The sequence below is a fragment of the Mus caroli genome, unplaced genomic scaffold (genome assembly GCF_978045245.1).
Source record: "Mus caroli unplaced genomic scaffold, Mus_caroli_1 scaffold_15, whole genome shotgun sequence".
NCBI classification, from domain to species: domain Eukaryota; kingdom Metazoa; phylum Chordata; class Mammalia; order Rodentia; family Muridae; genus Mus; species Mus caroli.
This window is the reverse complement of record NW_028227270.1, coordinates 44769843-44789315: the sequence shown is the minus strand read 5'-3', so window position 1 is coordinate 44789315 and position 19473 is coordinate 44769843. Positions and strand designations below refer to the sequence as shown.

Below are 19473 nucleotides of genomic sequence, written 5' to 3'. Positions count from 1 at the left end.
CTTTCTGGGAATTAAGGACATAGAAACAAGCACAGAGCTAAGGAAGGGTCATCTTAAAATTCTGCTTTAATAGTTGCTAGGTAGATCCACCCACTTCCAAATAGGGCAATGCTATTTTAAGTAGAGCAAAGAGAGAAAAAAAGTACCTCTTGGTAGTTTTATTTAATCTCTAAGCTTTAGTGCACCTGCATAAGTGGCCAGCTACTTATTTAATTTTTTTTATTATCACATTTAAGAATAATGTTCTGAGAAAATGTTTACTATGGATGCATTTTTATCAGAAATAGTTGTACAGAATATGCAGTGTCCAAAGAGACCCATAAATTTGTTTAAGCAAGCAACTACCAAGTATACTGGTAAGTCACCAATAGCCAGTTACCCAGAAGGTGAGAAAAATCCTACAGATATAGGGGTTCAACATTTTTTCACTTTCCTCAATAGCAGGGTAACAAGGCACCTTCTTGATGGCAAGTGCTTGGGACAGCTATTCCAAGGAGATTGTAATCTCATTTTGAGATTAAATGAAACATGGCTGTTGCCCAAAAGACTATGAGGCTAAATGTAGAGATCTGGAGAGCAGTTGGAAGTGTGAGAAGGTCGGAGCCTTTAGGATCTGTCATCTTCTAAATTCACTTCATACTTCAAGAGAGTCTTTGTGCATCTTTTCTGTTCCACCAAAGACTGTCGGGGGGGGGGGTTACCTTCCCCCTCTCCATTTCCAGTACCCCAATTGGTTGCTTCTAGATAAGTTTTCTTCTCACCAGGGCACTTCCTTATTTCCCTTGCATTGGAAAACATATTCCCTTGTGAGAAGGTGTGAGGAATTTGACTCCAAGTGAAGATAAAAAGCTGCCTAGAAGTATAAAGTGTCCTCATTATGCTTAGTTGTCTCCCCTGAGTATCATGTGTTGGCCTTCTCCCCATTGCCTCCTCTTTCCACTCTGATCTGGGGAACATTAAACTTACCGTGATATAATTTATGTAAAATGGATACAGTGGGGATTTCTCCATCTTTACATTTCAAGGAATAGTATTCATTCAAGTCATGCATACATATGCCTTCACCAGCAGGGCTGCAGTTTCTCACCTCCCCCTGTCACCCCACCCTCACCCCAGGATTCTGTGAAGGGTATAGAAGTCCTGGCATACAAATTTAAGATGAGTTGCATTGTTGAGTAGACTAGTATTGGCCCAGAATTGGTAATGTGTAAGAGTTATGCAGGTGGTACTGGTTTTTGTTTGTTTGTTTGTTTGTTTTCTTTTTTTTAATTGAGTATTTTCCTCATTTACATTTCCAATGCTATCCCAAAAGTCCCCCATATCCCCCCCCAATCCCCTACCCACCTACTCCCACTTTTTGGCCCTGGTGTTCCCCTGTACTGGGGCATATAAAGTTTGCAAGTCCAATGGGCCTCTCTTTCCAGTGATGGCCGACTAGGTTATCTTTTGATACATATGCAGCTAGAGTCAAGAGCTCCGGGGTACTGGTTAGTTCATAATGTTGTTCCACCTATAGGGTTGCAAATCCCTTTAGCTCCTTGGGTACTTTCTCTAGCTCCTCCATTGGGGGCCCTGTGATCCATCCAATAGCTGACTGTGAGCCTCCACTTATGTATTTGCTAGGCCACGGCATAGTCTCACTAGAGACAGCTATATCAGGGTCCTATCAGCAAAATCTTGCTAGTGTATGCAATGGTATCAGCATTTGGAGGCTGATTATGGGATGGATCCCTGGATATGGCAGACTCTAGATGGTCCATCCTTTTGTCTCAGCTCCAAACTTTGTCTCTGTAACTCCTTCCATGGGTGTTTTGTTCCCAATTCTAAGAAGGGGCAAAGTGTCCACACTTTGGTCTTCATTCTTCTTGAGTTTCATGTGCTTTGCAAATTGTAACTTATATCTTGGGTATTCTAAGTTTCTGGGCTAATATCCACTTACCACTGAGTACATATCATTTGAGTTCTTTTGTGATTGGGTTAACTCACTCAGGATGATGCCCTCCAGGTCCAACCATTTGCCTAGGAACTTCATAAATTCATTCTTTTTAATAGCTGAGTAGTACTCCATTGTGTACTACATTTTTTGTATCCATTCCTCTGTTGAGGGGCATCTGGGTTCTTTCCAGCTTCTGGATATTATAAATAAGGCTGCTATGAACATAGTGGAGCATGTTTTTTTCTTACAAGTTGGAACATCTTCTGGATATATGCCCAGAAGAGGTATTGCGGGATCCTCCAGTAGTACCATGTCCAATTTTCTGAAAAACTGCCAGACTGATTTCCAGAGTTGTTGTACAAGCTTGCAATCTCACCAACAGTTGAGGAGAGTTCCTCTTTCTCCACATCCTCGCCAGCATCTGCTGTCACCTGAATTTTTGATCTTAGCCATTCTGACTGGTGTGAGATGGAATCTCAGGGTTGTTTTGATTTGCATTTCCCTGATGATTAAGGAAGCTGAACATTTTTTCAGGTGTTTTTCACCCATTCGGTATTCCTCAGGTGAGAATTCTTTGTTTAGCTCTGAACCCCATTTTATAATGGGGTTATTTGATTTTCTGGAGTCCACCTTCTTGAGTTCTTTATATATATTTGATATTAGTCCTATATCTGATTTAGGATAGGTAAAGATCCTTTCCCAATCTGTTGGTGGCCTTTTTGTCTTATTGACGGTGTCTTTTGCCTTACAGAAGCTTTGCAGTTTCATGAGGTCCCATTTGTCAATTCTCGATCTTACAGCACAAGCCATTGCTGTTATATTTGGGAATTTTTCCCCTGTGCCAATATCTTCGAGGCTTTTCCCCACTTTCTCCTCTATAAGTTTCAGTGTCTCTGGTTTTATGTGGAGCTCCTGGATCCACTTAGATTTGACCTTAGTACAAGGAGATAGGAATGGATCAATTTGCATTGTTCTACATGATAACCACCAGTTGTGCCAGCACCATTTGTTGAAAATGCTGTCTTTTTTCCACTGGATGGTTTTAGATCCCTTGTGGAAGATCAAGTGACCATAAGTGTGTGGGTTCATCTCTGGGTCTTCAATTCTGTTCCATTGGTCTACTTGTCTGTCACTATATCAGTACCACACAGTTTTTTTTTTTTTTTTTTTTTTATCATAATTGCTCTGTAGTAAAGCTTTAGGTCCGGCATGGTGATTCCATCAGAGGTTCTTTTATCCTTGAGAAGAGTTTTTGCTATCCTAGGTTTTTTGTTATTCCAGATGAATTTGCCGATTCCTCTTTCTAATTCGTTGAAGAATTGAGTTGGAATTTTGATGGGGATTGCATTGAATCTATAGATTGCTTTTAGGCAAGATAGCCATTTTTACAATGTTGATCCAACCAATCCATGAGCATGGGAGATCTTTTCATCTTCTGAGATCTTCTTTAATTTCTTTCTTCCAAGACTTGAAGTTCTTATCATACAGATCTTTCACTTCCTTAGTTAGAGTCACGCCAAGGTATTTTATATTATTTGTGACTATTGAGAAGGGTGTTGTTTCCCTATTTCTTTCTCAGCCTGTTTATTCTTTATGTAGAGAAAAGCCATTGACTTGTTTGAGTTAATTTTATATACAGCTACTTCACTGAAGCTTTTTATCAGGTTTAGAAGTTCTCTGGTGGAATTTTTAGGGTCACTTATATATACTATCATATCATCTGCAAAAAGTGATATTTTGACTTCATCTTTTCCAATTTGTATCCCCTTGATCTCCTTTTGTTGTCGAATTGCTCTGGCTAGGACTTCAAGTACAATGCTGAATAGGTAGGGAGAAAGTGGGCTGCCTTTTCTAGTCCCTGATTTTAGTGGGATTGCTTCAAGCTTCTCACCATTTACTTTGATGTTGGGTACTGTTTTGCTGTAGATTGCTTTTATCATGTTGAGGTGTGGCCTTGAATTCCTGATATTTCCAAGACTTTTATCATGAATTGGGTGCTGGATTTTGTCAAATGCTTTCTCAGCATCTAACGAGATGATCATGTGGTTTTTGTCTTTGAGTTTGTTTATATAATGGATTATGTTGATGGATTTCCATATATTAAACCATCCCTGAATCCCTGGAATAAAACCACTTGGTAAGGATGGATGATTGTTTTAATGTGTTCTTGGATTCAGATAGCGAGAATTTTATTGAGTATTTTTGCATCGATAATCATAAGGAAAATTGGTCTGAAGTTCTCTATCTTTGTTGGGTCTTTTTGTGGTTTAGGTATCAGAGTAATTGTGGCTTCATAGAATGAGTTGGGTAGAGTACCTTCTGATTCTATTTTGTGGAATAGTTTGTGCAGAACTGGAATTAGATCTTCTTTGAAGGTCTGATAGAACTCTGCACTAAACCCATCTGGTCCTGGGCTTTTTTTGGTTCGGCAGATCATTAATGACTGCTTCTATTTCTTTAGGGGATATGGGACTGTTTAGATTGGTAACTTGATCCTGGTTTAACTTTGGTACCTGGTATTGTCTAGAAATGTGTCCATTTTGTCCAGGTTTTCCAGTTTTGTTGAATATAGCCTTTTGTAGAAGGATCTGATGGTGTTTTGGATTTCTTCAGCGTTTGTTGTTATGTCTCCCTTTTCATTTCTGATTTTGTTAATTAGGATGCTCTTCCGGTGCCCTCTAGTGAGTCTGGCTAAGGGTTTATCTATCTTGTTGATTTTCTCAAAGAACCAGCTCCTTGATTGATTGATTCTTTGAATAGTTCTTCTTGTTTCTACTTGGTTGATTTCGCCCCTGAGTTTGATTATTTCCTGCCATCTACTCCTCTTGGGTGAATTTGCTTCCTTTTTTTCTAGGGCTTTTAGTTGTGTTGTCAAGCTGCTAGTGTGTGGTCTCTCTAGTTTCTTTTTGGAGGCACTCAGAGCTATGAGTTTCCCTCTTAGAAATGTTTTCATAGTGTCCCATAAGTTTGGGTATGTTGTGGCTTCATTTTCATTAAACTCTAAAAAGTCTTTAATTTCTTTCTTTATTCCTTCCTTGACCAAGGTATCATTCAGAAGATTATTGTTCATTTTCCATGTGAATGTTGGCTTTCCATTATTTATTTTGTTATTGAAGATCATCCTTAGTCCATGGTGGTCTGATAGGATGCACGGGATGATTTCACTATTTTTGTACCTGTTGAGGCCTGTTTTGTGACCAATTATATGGTCAGTTTTGGAGAAGGTACCATGAGGGGCTGAGAAGAAGGTATATCCTTTTGTTTTAGGATAAAATGTTCTGTAGATATCTGTTAAGTCCATTTGTTTCATCACTTCTGTTAGTTTCACTGTGTCCCTGTTTAGTTTGTTTCCACGATATGTCCATTGATGAAAGTGGTGTGTTGAAGTCTCCCACTATTATTGTGTGAGGTGCAATATGTGCTTTGAGCTTTACTAAAGTTTCTTTAATGAATGTGGCTGCCCTTGCATTTGGAGCATAGATATTCAGAATTCAGAGTTCTTCTTGGAGGATTTTACCTTTGATGAGTATGAAGTGTCCCTCCTTGTCTTTTTTGATAACTTTGGGTTGGAAGTCGATTTATTATTATTTATTGGCTACTCCAGCTTGTTTCTTCAGACCATTTGCTGGGAAAATTGTTTTCTAGCCTTTTACTCTGAGGTAGTGTCTGTCTTTTTCCCTGAGATGGGTTTCCTGTAAGCAGCAGAATGTTGAGTCCTGTTTGTGTAGCCAGTCTGTTAGTCTATGTCTTTTTATTGGGGAATTGAGTCCATTGATATTAAGAGATATTAAGGAAAAGTTATTGTTGCTTCCTCTTATTTTTGGTTTTAGAGTTGGCATTCTGTTTTTGTGGCTGTCTTCTTTTTGGCTTGTTGAGGGATTACTTTCTTGCTTTTTCTAGGGTGTGGTTTCCGTCCTTGTATTTTTTTTTCTGTTATTATCCTTTGAAGGGCTGGATTCGTGGAAATATAATGTGTGAATTTGGTTTTGTCTTGGAATACTTTGGTTTCTCCATCTATGGTCTTGAAAGTTTGGCTGGGTATAGTAGCCTGGGCTGACATTTGTGTTCTCTTAGTGTCTGTATAACATTTGTCCAGGATCTTCTGGCTTTCATAGTCTCTGATGAAAAGTCTGGTGTAATTCTGATAGGCCTGCCTTTATATGTTACTTGTCCTTTTTCCCTTACTGCTTTTAATATTCTATCTATATTTACTGCATTTATGTTCTGATTATTATGTTTCGGGAGGAATTTCTTTTCTGGTCCAGTCTATTTGGAGTTCTGTAGGCTTCTTGTATGTTCATGGGTATCTCTTTCTTTAGATTTGGGAAGTTTTCTTCTATAACTTTGTTGAAGATATTTGTTGGCCCCTTTAAGTTGAAAATCTTCATTCTCATCTACTCCTATTATCTGTAGGTTTTGTCTTCTCCTTGTGTCCTTGATTTCCTGGATGTTTTGAGTTAGGATCTTTTTGCATTTTGTATTTTCTTTGATTGTTGTGCCAATGTTCTCTATGGAATGTTCTGCACCTGAGATTCTCTCTTTCATCTCTTGTATTCTGTTGCTGATGCTCGCATCTATGGTTCCAGATTTCTTTCCTAGGTTTTCTATCTCCCGTGTTGCCTCACTTTGGATTTTCTTTGTTGTGTCTACTTCCCTTTTTAGGTCTTGGATGGTTTTATTCAATTCCATCACCTGTTTGGTCGTGTTTTCCTGCAATTCTTTAAGGGTTTTTTTTTTTTTTTTTTTTTTTGCTTCCTCTTTAAGGTCTTCTACCTGTTTAGCTGTGTTCTCCTCTATTTCTTTAAGTGAGTTATTAAAGTCCTTCTTGATGTCCTCTACCATCATCATGGGATATGCTTTTAAATCAGGGACTATCTTTTTGGGTGTGTTGGGGTGCCCAGGACTGGGTGGGGTGGGAGTGCTGCATTCTGATGATGGTGAGTGGTCTTGGTTTCTGTTATTAAGATTCTTACATTTGCCTTTTGCCATCTGGTAATCTCTGGAGTTAGTGGTTGTAGTTGTCTCTGATTAGATCTTGTTCCTTAGGTGTTTATGTTAGCCTCTATCAGCACACCTGGGAGACTAGCTCTCTCCTGAGTTTCAGTGTTCAGAGTACTCTCTGCAGGCAAGCTCTCCTCTTGCAGAGAAGGTGCCCAGATATCTGGTGTTCGAACCTGTCTCCTGGCAGAAGTTGTAATCCACTCACAGAGGTCTTAAAATCCTGTGGAGGATCCTGTGGGTACCTTGTGGGTGTCCTCAGACTCCGCACCCAAGCTACTCTGGTGCTGGTGGGGACTGGAAGGGACTTGTGCCCTTGGTCAGGGTGGGTTTTCTGCTTCCCTAATTAATGCAGTCTCAGGTCCTGTGCAATTTGATTAGAGTAGACGCTGTGTTCCACTCACCAGAGGTCTTAAGATCCCATGGCGGGTCCGTACTGTTTTTGAATGCATGAAATGGTCATGCAGAGCAGCTGAGGCTTGGCACTGTGAGAGGCCATAGAGGGCCATTGGTGAAGGTGCCACCTTGGTTGCAATTGGTGGCCCACGGCAGAAGGGGTCATGCAAAGGAGTTGAGGCTTGGCACCATGAAGAGAGGCTATTGTTGAAGCCAAGTTACAGTGGAAGACAGCAGCGTTTTGGAGATGCCAGTACCATGAGATGACCACCAAGATTAGCAGCAGCAGTGGAGTACAGGCAGCTGAAGCCTAGAAGACAATGTGTGTGCTACAAAGGGCATGGCTGGAGAAGTGACCTAGGCCCTTGGAGGAGCCCAGAAGATTGTGACTTTTATCCCAGACATTGGATGGTTGGAGATTGATTTTTGCTTTTGACTGTGACTGTGCCCTGATATTTTTCCCTCTTGAAGGAAGAAAGTATTTTAGTGGAGCCCACAGTTAAGAGACTGCATTTTAAAAGATATTGGATATTTAAAGGGATTGAACTTTAACATATAAGACTGTGGAGCTTTTAAAATTATTTAAATCTTGGGGATGAATAAGAAACTAAGGGTTGAGGCTTACTAGTAATGTGTTTGTGTGTCAAGTTGACAAGGGGTCAATTGTACTGGCTAGTTTTGTGTCAATTTGACACAGGCTGGAGTTATCACAAAAAGAGGAGCTTCAGTTGGGGAAATGCCTCCACAAGATCCAGCTGTAAGGCATTTTCTCAATTAGTGGTCAAGAGGGGAGGTCCCCTTGTGGGTAGTGCCATCTCTGGGCTGGTAGTCTTGGTTCTATAAGGGAGTACACTGAGCAAGCCAGGGGAAGCAAACCAGCAAGTAACATCCCTCCATGGCTTCTGCATCAGCTCCTGCTTCATGCCCTGCTTGAGTTCCAGTCCTGATTTCCTTTGATGATGAACAGCAGTATGGAAGTGTAAGCTGAATAAACCTTTTCCTCCCCAAATTGCTTCTCGGTCATGATGTTTGTCCAGGAATAGAAACCTTGACTAAGACACCAGATGAGGTGCAGAGCCTGCTCTTCAAGTGTTACTGCTGGTAAGAGACATGGATACTTCTCCCACTCTCATGGTCCCTGGAGCAGCTCTTTTGCCTGCCATAGGTGGTGAAGTACACGAGAGAGGAGAAAGTGGCAATAGAGCCAGCTCTCCTGTGCTCATACCCTCAAAGATGGCTTAGCTGAATCCTCCCCATCCAGGTCTAACTTCACTGCCCAGGCAGAGTGCAGGGCTTGCTCTCCTGCAGTCATGACCCTGGTGGAGCCAGTTTTCTTGCTTGCCTCAGGTGGCAAGGTCATAAAAAGAGGGGAGGGAATCTTCCTCACCAATGACACTGCATAGCAAATGAGAGCTCTCCCTTGCTCATGCCCTTGGGGCTGACTTACCTGCAATTCCACATACAGGGCCAGCTTTACTATGATACACAGCAGACGTGCAGGGCCTACTCTCCTGAGTGCTGACCCTACCAGCTCTCCCACACTCATGCCCTTCATAATAACTTCAGGGCCAGCTTTCCTGTCTGCTGTAGGTAACAAGGGACAAGGGAGTCCTTCTCACCCATGTCACCAAACAGTAGACAAATTGCAGTTGCAGGACCTGCTCTTCCACACTCATGTCCTCAGGGAAGGCTTGCCCAGGCCCTGACCACCAGGGTTACCTCTATTGTGCTACCCTTGTGAGGTACAGGATCTGTTCTCCTAAATGCTGCAGCTGGTGAGGGACAGGACTAGCTCTCTTGCTCTTGTGATCCCAGGGCCAGGTTTTCCACCTTCTTCAGGTGGTGAACAGGGAGGGGAGAGAAAGGTATATTTCTAGCCCATGATACCACACAGCAAAGCCATCCTTCTCACACTCGTATCCTCTGGTCCTCATACTTGCAGCTTCTGCCATGTGTGGGAGCTGATCTCCTGAGTACTGGAGCTGGCGAGGAGAGGGGTTATACTCTTGCTGTCATGCTCCCAGAGCCAGGTCTTCCATGAAGCCCAGAAAAGTGTTGGTGCCGGTTCTGCATAGCCCCCAGATATCAACATGTTCCTGGGCGACAATCCAGACCAGGGTCATCTGCCTGTCCTTTGGTAGTAACAGATTTCCACTACTGCAGTGCCACAAGCCCAGATGTGGCCCCTAGTGGTAGCACAAGACTGGACTCCACCATGGTTGCAGGTACTCACTAGCTACTCACATCAGGCTGTTCCCCACTGCCCATGAGTCTCCAGTTCTGCCTCTCTTCATTGTGCCCACATCCATCTGTTTCTTTTCCTCTTCCAGTTCTCCACCACTGACTTGCTTCTCTTAGTGAGTGTCTGGGGTGTCTAGGAGTTGAGACCTCAGGAGTGCTATGCCCCATTCATGTATTATAGCACAAGGCAGGCAGGGATCATCTCTGGCATGGTCTGCCCCCAGCCCTCAGGATTGCATAGAACCAGAATGGTGGTCATCTCAGGCTTCTCTGTCTAGGACCTCTAATGTTGGAGTGGAGGTTCACTAAGGCTTTTTTTTTTTTTTTCAGGGAGTGTTAGGCTACTAATTGTTCAGATGTTCAGAGGTCAGAACACTGACTCTAGACATGGCCTCTTTCCTCTATGCTACCTACTGATGCACATGTCACACAACAGCCACACCTTCAATCCCTCTAGGCTCAGTATTTTAAGACATTTTAAAATATAGAAAGTATAAAGAACAACATGTTTCTCATCTTTTCTCAAAGTTAGAATGGCCACAAACTTAATATGTTTTCAATCTCTTTATAATATCTTATGTAAGTGTATGTATATCTTTAAATATTAATATTATACATTTTCACTTAAGTGAAATCATATGACCAGTTTATCTGGAACTTGTTTTTCATACAGTTACTACTTTAAGACTAGTTGATAATGTGCATGTTTGTATGGGAGATTGCGTGTGTTTATATGTGTATTTGTGTGTGTTTCCCTTCCAGTGGGAGCAGTGGAGTAAGAAGTTGTGGATTGAGAAAGGTCACTAAAATAGGAATTATTACCATCAAGGCAAAATTTGGACTCTAGAGCCTGTGTTGGGGTTCCAATGCCAGTTGTCAACAACAATGCAAAAATTCAGAAAAGACCAGCTTCTATGTCACCTCATGTCCACTTCTTCCTGGGGATGCACACAGAGCTGGAGTGTAGGGACAGAAACTTAACCCAGTGTGGTGGATGGGTTCAGTACAGGATCTCCATTGACAATGAGTACACAGGCAATGATCACACCTGGAAACAGCTTCAGAGAATTGGTTCCTTTATTGGGTAACAGAAAGGAATATTTATGCCCTGTGGAGATGGCCAGGGTCTCTGGGACAAGGTTTGTATGGCCATGCACCAATGACAAGGGCAATGGTATTAGAAGATATATCACCTACATACTCAGGAGCTGTAGGGTTGAGGGGGGACCTTATAGTGTCAAGCAAAGAGTGAAGCTTGGTAACCGTCAGTGTAACGAATTCTTTCTAGGGTTGATGTTGGGAGAGCTGACTTTATGTTGTCAGATTTGGAGTAGGGGCGTAGCCAACTCTTGCTGTCCTTATGCTTAGGTATCAGCATTGAAGCTCCTCCTGCCCTTCCTCTGTAACCCTGTGTCATTATGGTCGTACACTTCTGTGCCACACTCAGTGGTGGCAATTAGGGAATTAAGAACAGAAATGCTCAGGGAAAAAGATTATCTATGTTACCATAAAGCTTTAATAATTAAATTCAAAAAATAATCACATTCATTTTTCTTATTTTAAAATGTGGTTCTGAGATCTCACTGTGACCTAGATTTTGTGTGTGTAAGTCTTATGTAGGTGAAGAACCTGTGAGATATAATTTCCAGGTCACTGACTGCTGTGATCTGATTGCCCACAGTATTTTCCTCTTAAACATGTTCATAGCCACAGGATCTCTGAAGATAGTGAAATATGCTGACAATGAGAACATTTTGAACGATGCATTGATGAGATTTTAATTAAAAACATTCTTCAAGTGAATTCACAGCTTGGAAAAGTGAAGTCTGATGTTTTAAGTATCTGAAAACACTTGGATACGATAGAGACAAGGCTCAAGTGCACATGTGTTATGTTATATCTCAAATCCAGGGCACTACAGAACTATGTTACTTAAGAATACATAGAGGTTCAGTAGAGCATCACTTGGAAAATGCACTTTTAGTCAGATTTTCTAGGCTCAAACACAAACATAACTTTTTATTTAGCCCGAACTTTTTATTTATTTTTCTTATCTTTGTAGACACATACTTACAAAGATTAAATCAGGCAGTATTTTAGAAATTTTGGAAAGTGCCTGGCATATACTATTCAATAAATTGTTACTACTATTAACTATTTTTTTCAATATTCAATACTTCTGGAGTTATTAAAGTCTTTTACATTGCTGAATATATAAACAAATGATTAAACACTTATAAATATGTTGCAGTAAATAAAAGTTAATAATAATATTGTTTAATTCCAAAGTAGAATTACAAAAGGGTTCAGTAAATGAAGTTAAAAATATTAACAAAATATGAACATTCCATTGTAAATTTAATTCTTCAAACCAAAAGAAAATACCACCCCCATTACCCATAGACTCCTGTATCAGTTGTAGACTAGTGATTAAGATATATCAAAAGAAACAAACACTATCTGGTTTGTTATGTTGATGCTTGCATCATCACTGAACCAAATGATGAATGATGGCCTAATGAGGTCCTGTCAGCTAATGGCACTGGTGCTGCCTGGGTTTGTATAAATGCACTCTGATGTTTTCAAAATGAAGAGACTTAGGGGGATCTCCCTATTTTTAATCATCATACTTACTGGTTTTAAAATATTTATGTATCTATGAAATGGTGGCAAAAATAAACTTACTGCAAATTTGTTTTTCCCTTGATACATGTTAACCTCAGGTTAATGGTCAGGTCTCTCACAGTATGTATCTTTTCCTTGATCATTTCCATTAATACCCAATATGTTGCTTTTCATACAGTACAGATTTGATCAATAGTTAATGACTGAGTGAGAACTGTCCCTTTTGTAAATTGTGGTATATCAAAAAATTAATCTGGACCAGGAATGAATCTTTAAGGACTGAGTTAAACATAGGGGGCTCACTGTATTGTATTCTGATAGTATTCCCCAAATGAATGATGTATGGTCCCCAGAGATCCAGTAGAAGATGGAGGGATCTTTGTTTCTTTCATTCTTTCTGTTATCTTCAGAATCTAATGCAATGCCTTGCACCGAATTGATGCTAATGATTACACTTGGGTCATAGTCTATTCTTTTAAATGTTTCCAACAAGGTAATATTCCTGGTTTTTATTCTCTGTTTCAAAATGATTTTGTAGTATTCTATAGCTTTGATGTTCGGAGTCTAGGTCCTGGAGAAAGTTCTTCCTCCACTATTAAACTTATCAATCTAGCCAGGTTCCCTGGGTTTGGGGGCCTTCACAATTTTCTATTTTTATCCTACTGTGCTGTATTTTTTGAGAATATTATAATAAAACAGTTATGTTATAATTAAAAAGATCACATCAAGCTTTAAGTTTCTAAAATTCCCCAAAGCAAAACAAAATAAAACCCAATATCCTCTGACCTTGTATATCAGAATGATCTAAATGTCAAAGACTGTTGGAGATGCTTACTATGTCTTCTTGCTGGTAAATTTAATCATGGGTGTAAAAAACAGTTGATTTCTGGTCACTGCCTCATAGCATTTTTAGTCTTCAGTTCAATCTTATTTAAAATGTTTGTGAGGTTTTTTTTGAGTTCTGTGAACTATATCTTGGGTATTTTGTACTTTTTTTTGGCTAATATCCACTTATTAGTGAGTACATACCATGCATGTACTTTTGGGTCTGAGTTACCTGACTCAGAATGATATTTTCTAGTTCCATCCATTTGCCTGCAAAACTCAGAATGTACTCATTCTTAATAGCTGAGTAGTATTCCATTGTGTAAATGAGCCACATTTTCTGTATCCATTCTTCTGTCATGGGACATCCAGGTTGTTTCAGCTTCTGGCTATCACAAATAAGACTTCTATGAACATAGTGGAACACGTGCCCCTGTGGCACGGTATGGTATCTTTTGGGTATAATCCCAAGAGTGGTATAGCTTCGTCTTCAGGTAGATCTATTTCCAATGTTCTGAGGAACCTCCATATTGATTTCCACAGTGGTTGTACCAGTTTGCAATTCCACCAGCAATGGAGGTGTGTTCCTCTTTCTCCATATCCTCTCCAATATGTGTTGACACCTGAGGTTTTGATCTTAGCCATTCTGATTGGTATAAGGTGGAATCTCAGGGTCGTTTTGATTTGCCTTTCTCTGATCCCTAAGGACTTTGAACATTTCTTTAGGTGCTTCTCAGACATTTGCGATTCCTCAGTTGTAAATTCTCAATTTAGTTCTATACCCCATTTTTTGATTGGGTTGTTTGGTATTTTTTTTTTTTTTTGGTAATTTATATTTTGAGTTCTTTATATATTTTGGATATCAGCCCTCTATCGGATGTGGGGTTAGTAGTGCCCAAGTGAGGACATGTCAGTCCCATTTGGGAGAGAGAAGCAAGCAATCACAAATGGGGAGGGAGGGAAAGTGGACGGGGTCAGGGGTGGAGGGAATAGGGGAACCTGAGCTGCTATTGGGTAGGGGGAAAGGACTGAAGCCCCGAGGGCCAGCAGAAAGAATGGAAACAGGCAACCTCAGGAAATCGGTTTGGGAGACCCTCCAAAATGCACCAGAGATCTGGGAGGTGAGAAACTCTCAGGACTCAAAGAACCTTCGACGAAATGTCAGACAGTAGGAGAAGGAAGTTATAAAGCCCACCTCCAGCAGGAAGACAGGACATCAAGTGAGGGATGGGGTTGCCATCCCACAGTCACAATTCTGACCCATAATTGCTCCTGTCTGAAAGAATTGCAGGGATAGAAATGTAGAGGAGCCTGAGGAAAAGAAGGTCCAGCGACAGGTCCAAAGTGGGATCCAGTTCAAGGGGAGGTCCCAAGGCCTGACACTATTACTGAGGTTATGGAGTGCTCACAGAAAGGCACCCATCATGACTGTTCCCCCCAAAAGTTCCAACAAGCAGCTGAAAGAGTCAGATGCAGATATTTGCACCCAACCAATAGACAGAAGCAGCCGACCCCTGTTGTTGAATTAGAAAAGGATAACAGAAGCTGAGGAGAAGGGCAATGCTGCAGGAGGACCAGCAGTCTCAATTAATCTGGACCTTAGAGATCTCTCAAACACTGGACCACCAGCCAGCCAGCATACACCAGCTGATATGAGGCCCCCAATGCACATACAATAGAGGACTTCCAGGTCTGTGTTCATTCAGAGATGATGCAGCTAACCCTCAAGAGACTGGAGGCCCCAGGGTGTTTAGAGGTCAGGTGGGGTTGGGGGTGGGGACATCCACATGGAGACAGGGGAGTGGGAAGGAGGTATGGGATATGGAACAGTTGGAGGGTAGATGAGGGGAAATAAAATATGGAGTGTAAAAAATAAATTAATTAAAAATTTAAAAATGTTTGTGATCCTGGATGATCTTCAATGTCTTGTGTAGATGAGGCACAGCTGAACTGTATCGTGCATCAGTCTGAAAGATTGTGCTGGAATTTGTGAGCCAAGCCCATCCTGTACTGTTTGGTACCTAGCCTGTTCTTGTTAAGCTCTGCTGAACTCTTTCTTTCATTTCTACTTTTTTTTTTTCTGGCACAAAAATATGGGTTAGTGCCTGTGTGAATAGCCTGGTTCTTAGCCTCAGCCCACACTGAAGAGCTGGATTTTCAGTGATTCCTGTGAGATTGGGTTAGAGGAGGAGTTAGCAGCTCTGGGTGGGAGTGTTTGCTCACTCTTCATTGCTAGCCAGAACACTGAAGCTCATAATCTTTGTCTAGCCATAGTCTTCTATTTCTATGTGAACACATATTCACTGACATTGCCATATCTTACCTCTTTGATTTAGTGTCTGTTTTGAAATGCATGATTTTATAGGGACTGAAAAGCTTTTCCTTTTGATTTAAGAGTCTGGGAGTTTGCTTATTCCAACCCTTGAAGAAAGGTTCTTGCCTCATACACTCTTGGTAATAACTAAAAATAATCTTTTATTTATAGTTTTGATCCTCACTTCTCCAAAGCATTGTTTTACTTCATTGGTATGCATATAAAACATGAAACATTCACAGTGTTGCTTTGTGTTTGAAAATAACTCCATCTTAAAAAATGAATAGAGTTATTTAATACTGAAAGTATTTCTTTGGCATATTTTACTGTATTATAATAAATTTCAAAGGTAAACAAAGAGCTATAAAATGCTTTCTTGTTGAAATATTAGTTTTTAAATTAAGTGCCGAGTGGAAGAATTTAAGAAAAGATGCACATACACAGGACTTTTTCTCCAACTAAAACTCAGGTTTTATTGGACATCATCCCCTTGTCTTCTTTTATTCAACAAGCATGGATAAAATTTATGCATTTAGAAATAATACGTTAAAACTGCAGCCTGCCATCATAAAATTAACCTGGGGTTCTTGAAAAAATTGGCTGCAAGCATCCTTTGTGCATCGGAACCTCAACTCTTTATACTTCAGTTCCATACCTTCTGGAGACAGATGACTGTTGAAATGACTAAAGAATGTCAGATTTGCATCTTAAGGTTGGGACCAGAATCTAATTTGTGAAAATACATGAAAAGAATGGGAGATTATTTGGAGATTTAGTCAACTACCAAAAATTACATAAAAATTTAGATTTTAATATATACTTGTTATATATTATATATTTATGATATATTACATGTATGTATATATTCTCCATGAGAAGGCTTGAGTTCACTACTAAATCTGAATTACTTGGCAGCTTTAAGTTAAAGCCCAGGACAGTGGTTTAGAAAGAAGTTAAAGAAATTGATTTTTTAAAAGCCACATTTTAAAAATAGCTTATTTAAATTATTTAGAAGTAATCAGTTCTACTGTGAAGTACACCTATCAATTGCCAGTGTGCATTACAGCATATCACAGGATGGCATTGAAAAAAAGAATTTTCCCAATTTTCCCAAATGTCAGACAAAATTTACCTCAACATTACATGCAAATGCATTGGCTATAGGCTACCTTCTTTTAGTTTATTTCCTCACTTTTCCATTTGTAATTTTTAAAATCATTAGGAAAAACATAGCTTTCAGATGTGTATATTATCCTATTTATTTATAAGTTATATTGAGTCATTTGGGCAAGAGTAAGAGATGGCTAAGAGTACTAGCTTATACACCATCCTTCATAGATAAGAGCTCAAGATACCTTTGGTAGTCAGAGTTGGGGTTTTTTTATCCTGGCTTAAGAAGAGGCTTCTGGTAGAATGCTAACATGGATGTCCCAAGGTAGTAGACAGAATCATCACCCGAGGATTCACAACAGGTGACGCCCCCCCCCCTTGGATTTATGAGCCTTGCTGAAGCCTGTAATAACTAGGTTCCATGTTCAAAGATATGGGGTAATGAGAAGGTACAGAGGCTCTGGCCTAGATGGGCTGGGATAAGACAGATGGGGATATATATCAGGCCTTTGTTAAATAATTGGCCCAGGGTTCAATTCTAGAGTAACAGAAAACAAGTTTAAATAAGTGTATAAAAAATAAAGACAGGAAAATGTTGACTTGGTAAACACAGCAATCTCCTGAAGCTGACTCAATAATGTATCACAGATGAAGTGACCTGAACAATAGAAAGACACGATCTTACGTCTGTGAGACTGGAAGTGTAATGTGGAAATGTGGTCAGGCCATTGTTCTGATGGATGCTGGACTGATTCTGCCCCAAGCCTCTCCCAGCTTCTATAGTTCAGTGGCTCATGACAGCACACCTCTTGTGAGCTGGTAAGGATACTACATGGTATCATTCTTGTGAGCATATTCTGGTGTTCAGACTTCCCCATTTCTATCAAAAGGGAAGTCTTCCAAGATTAGGGGATAATCCAATGTGACCTTAGTTTAGCTAAACATTTCTTTTTACTAAAGAGAAACCTTTAACTAGCAACTGGATTGTCACTTTCCTCAGACTAAAGTTCTTTCAGAACTGCTATTTTGCATGTCAACTTTTTAGTTTTTGTGACATTTTATCCTGTTTCTCATTTTCCCATGTGATGTAACTTATTCTAGTTTTTGGATATTTTACCTTACATGATAGTCCAGATTTTGATTTGTCCATTTTAGCCCTCTTCTACCAACTTTGCTCTCATTGGTGGGCAGTAATTCAAAGCTCCTGGAAAGAATTTTGGCAATAAACTGGAGATCATCTTCTTTGAAAGAGAGATTTTCCTGAGGAAGAAAATGCTGTGAGACTCACTGTGAAATGCTTAACCCAGGGTGCCTTGCTGCCATGTAAGACTCACTGGGAAGAAGTGTTGAACCCAGGGTGCCTTGCTGGCTGGAGACTCACTGGTAAGTGCTGAAGCCACTGTACCTTGCTGGCTTGTGAGCCTCACTGGGAAATGCTGAATCCAGTTTGACTTGCTGGCATATATTTTGTTTTACAAAGAAGTGAGCAGCACCTTGAGGTAATGGGATTGATGCTGATCAAGGAAGTAAAACTGGGAATTCAAATGTATCATTCTTTAATTAAAGATGATGCCATTAAATAAATTATATGAGTGAGCACAATGCCAATGCCACAGCTTTGGAGCCTTGATTGGTGTCTTTTGGAATCCAGTCTAACCCAGTGCACTCAGTCTTCCCATTATATTAAGATCTTGGCTACATTATTCTCTCTCTGATTGATGACTGTAGTGGAATTTTTTGGAAGTAAAGTCAAACAAGCCCACAGCAAGAATTCTTTGCATAGTGCTAGATGCTGGCTTTGCCTTTGTTCTCACTGTAAGGAGGAAAATGATCTCACATGGCACAGTGCACCCCTTTTGTGCTTAGTATGTCCAGGTTTTTTGTTTCCTTGTTTGTTTGTTTTTTGTTTTGTGTTGTTTTGTTTTCTCGTGTTTGGTGTAATGTTAGTTTCTTAGTAAGCTGAAAGACAGAATGTGCCTTGTCTGGTGGCCAACTCTCCTAACAATGATTTATCTAGATTAGGAGCTTCCTCTTCACAGTCGGGAGCGATACATGATGTTTTGACAAGAGTCTGTGACATCTACCAGAGTTACTTGGTGTTCTTGGATGACAACGGCAGACGTATATTCTTTAAAATTAATCTCAGTAACAAGGAAGTTCTCAATATAGTTCTCCACATTATTTTTCCTTTGGGTACAAATTATAATAAATATTATCAGTCAAAATAACACTTTTCTTGTAAAACTTTTATCTAAGCCAAGTTATTTTTGCCATCTATAGTTAAGGAGAGCAATAATAACTAATGGCAGATAAAGATTAAAGTATATTAGTAAGTTATCCACATCATGACTCCTGAAAATGTTGTTTAACACAACAATTCTATCCCTTTGTCTGATGCTTTAGGGGGAAAAACAATTATGTTCCCAGTTATGTTCATCAGTTTGTGCTATCCAAGCCCAAGTAGATACACTCTCTGTATTTTAAATGCTGTCATTATGAAAGTGTTTCTTTTAAAGTTATTCTGATTAAAAAATGTTTTGAATCATATCTTCTTAGACACATCTTTAAATTTATGAAATCCAGAATGGGGGAGGGGGGCACGTCTTTATTCATGTTGGTGCATCCACTTCCTAGCCCAATACAAGGTCTAAAATAGGAGCCTGATAGTAAATGAAAGGGATAATTAATGGATGGATGGAAGACAGTTAAAAGTTAGAGAAGAGGAAAAGAGAGGATGAAGAGACCTGCAGATACTAAGAATTTATTTACCTGGTAATAATATTGTGAGTTACTTAAGTATATTTAGATTAATTAAAGGTCACCATTTTAAACTTCATAGAACGAATCTAAACATGTTATTCATACAATAACCGAAGGACATAATGTAGGACCCTTTTAATTTCTTTATGCTTAAAAACTTGTATCACATTATTGACTTAGAAGAATTTCTACAGTTTACTAAAAAAGTCATATTGCTAGAGTTGCTCATTCTTACTAATTCGGTCACATAATATTTTAATAGTTGTTA

At 39.8% G+C, this 19473-nt stretch overlaps 1 protein-coding gene and 1 non-coding gene across 10 annotated transcripts in view; one reads left to right on the top strand and one right to left on the bottom strand.

Annotated features, from left to right (window-relative positions):
* Positions 1-19473, top strand: part of Mctp1 (multiple C2 and transmembrane domain containing 1) — a 633933-nt gene that overhangs the window by 207984 nt on the left and 406476 nt on the right. The window lies entirely within an intron of this gene.
* On the bottom strand, positions 9904-10035 carry LOC115029148 (small nucleolar RNA SNORA17). The gene has a single exon (XR_003834716.1). It is a non-coding gene; the product is annotated as a small nucleolar RNA SNORA17 (small nucleolar RNA).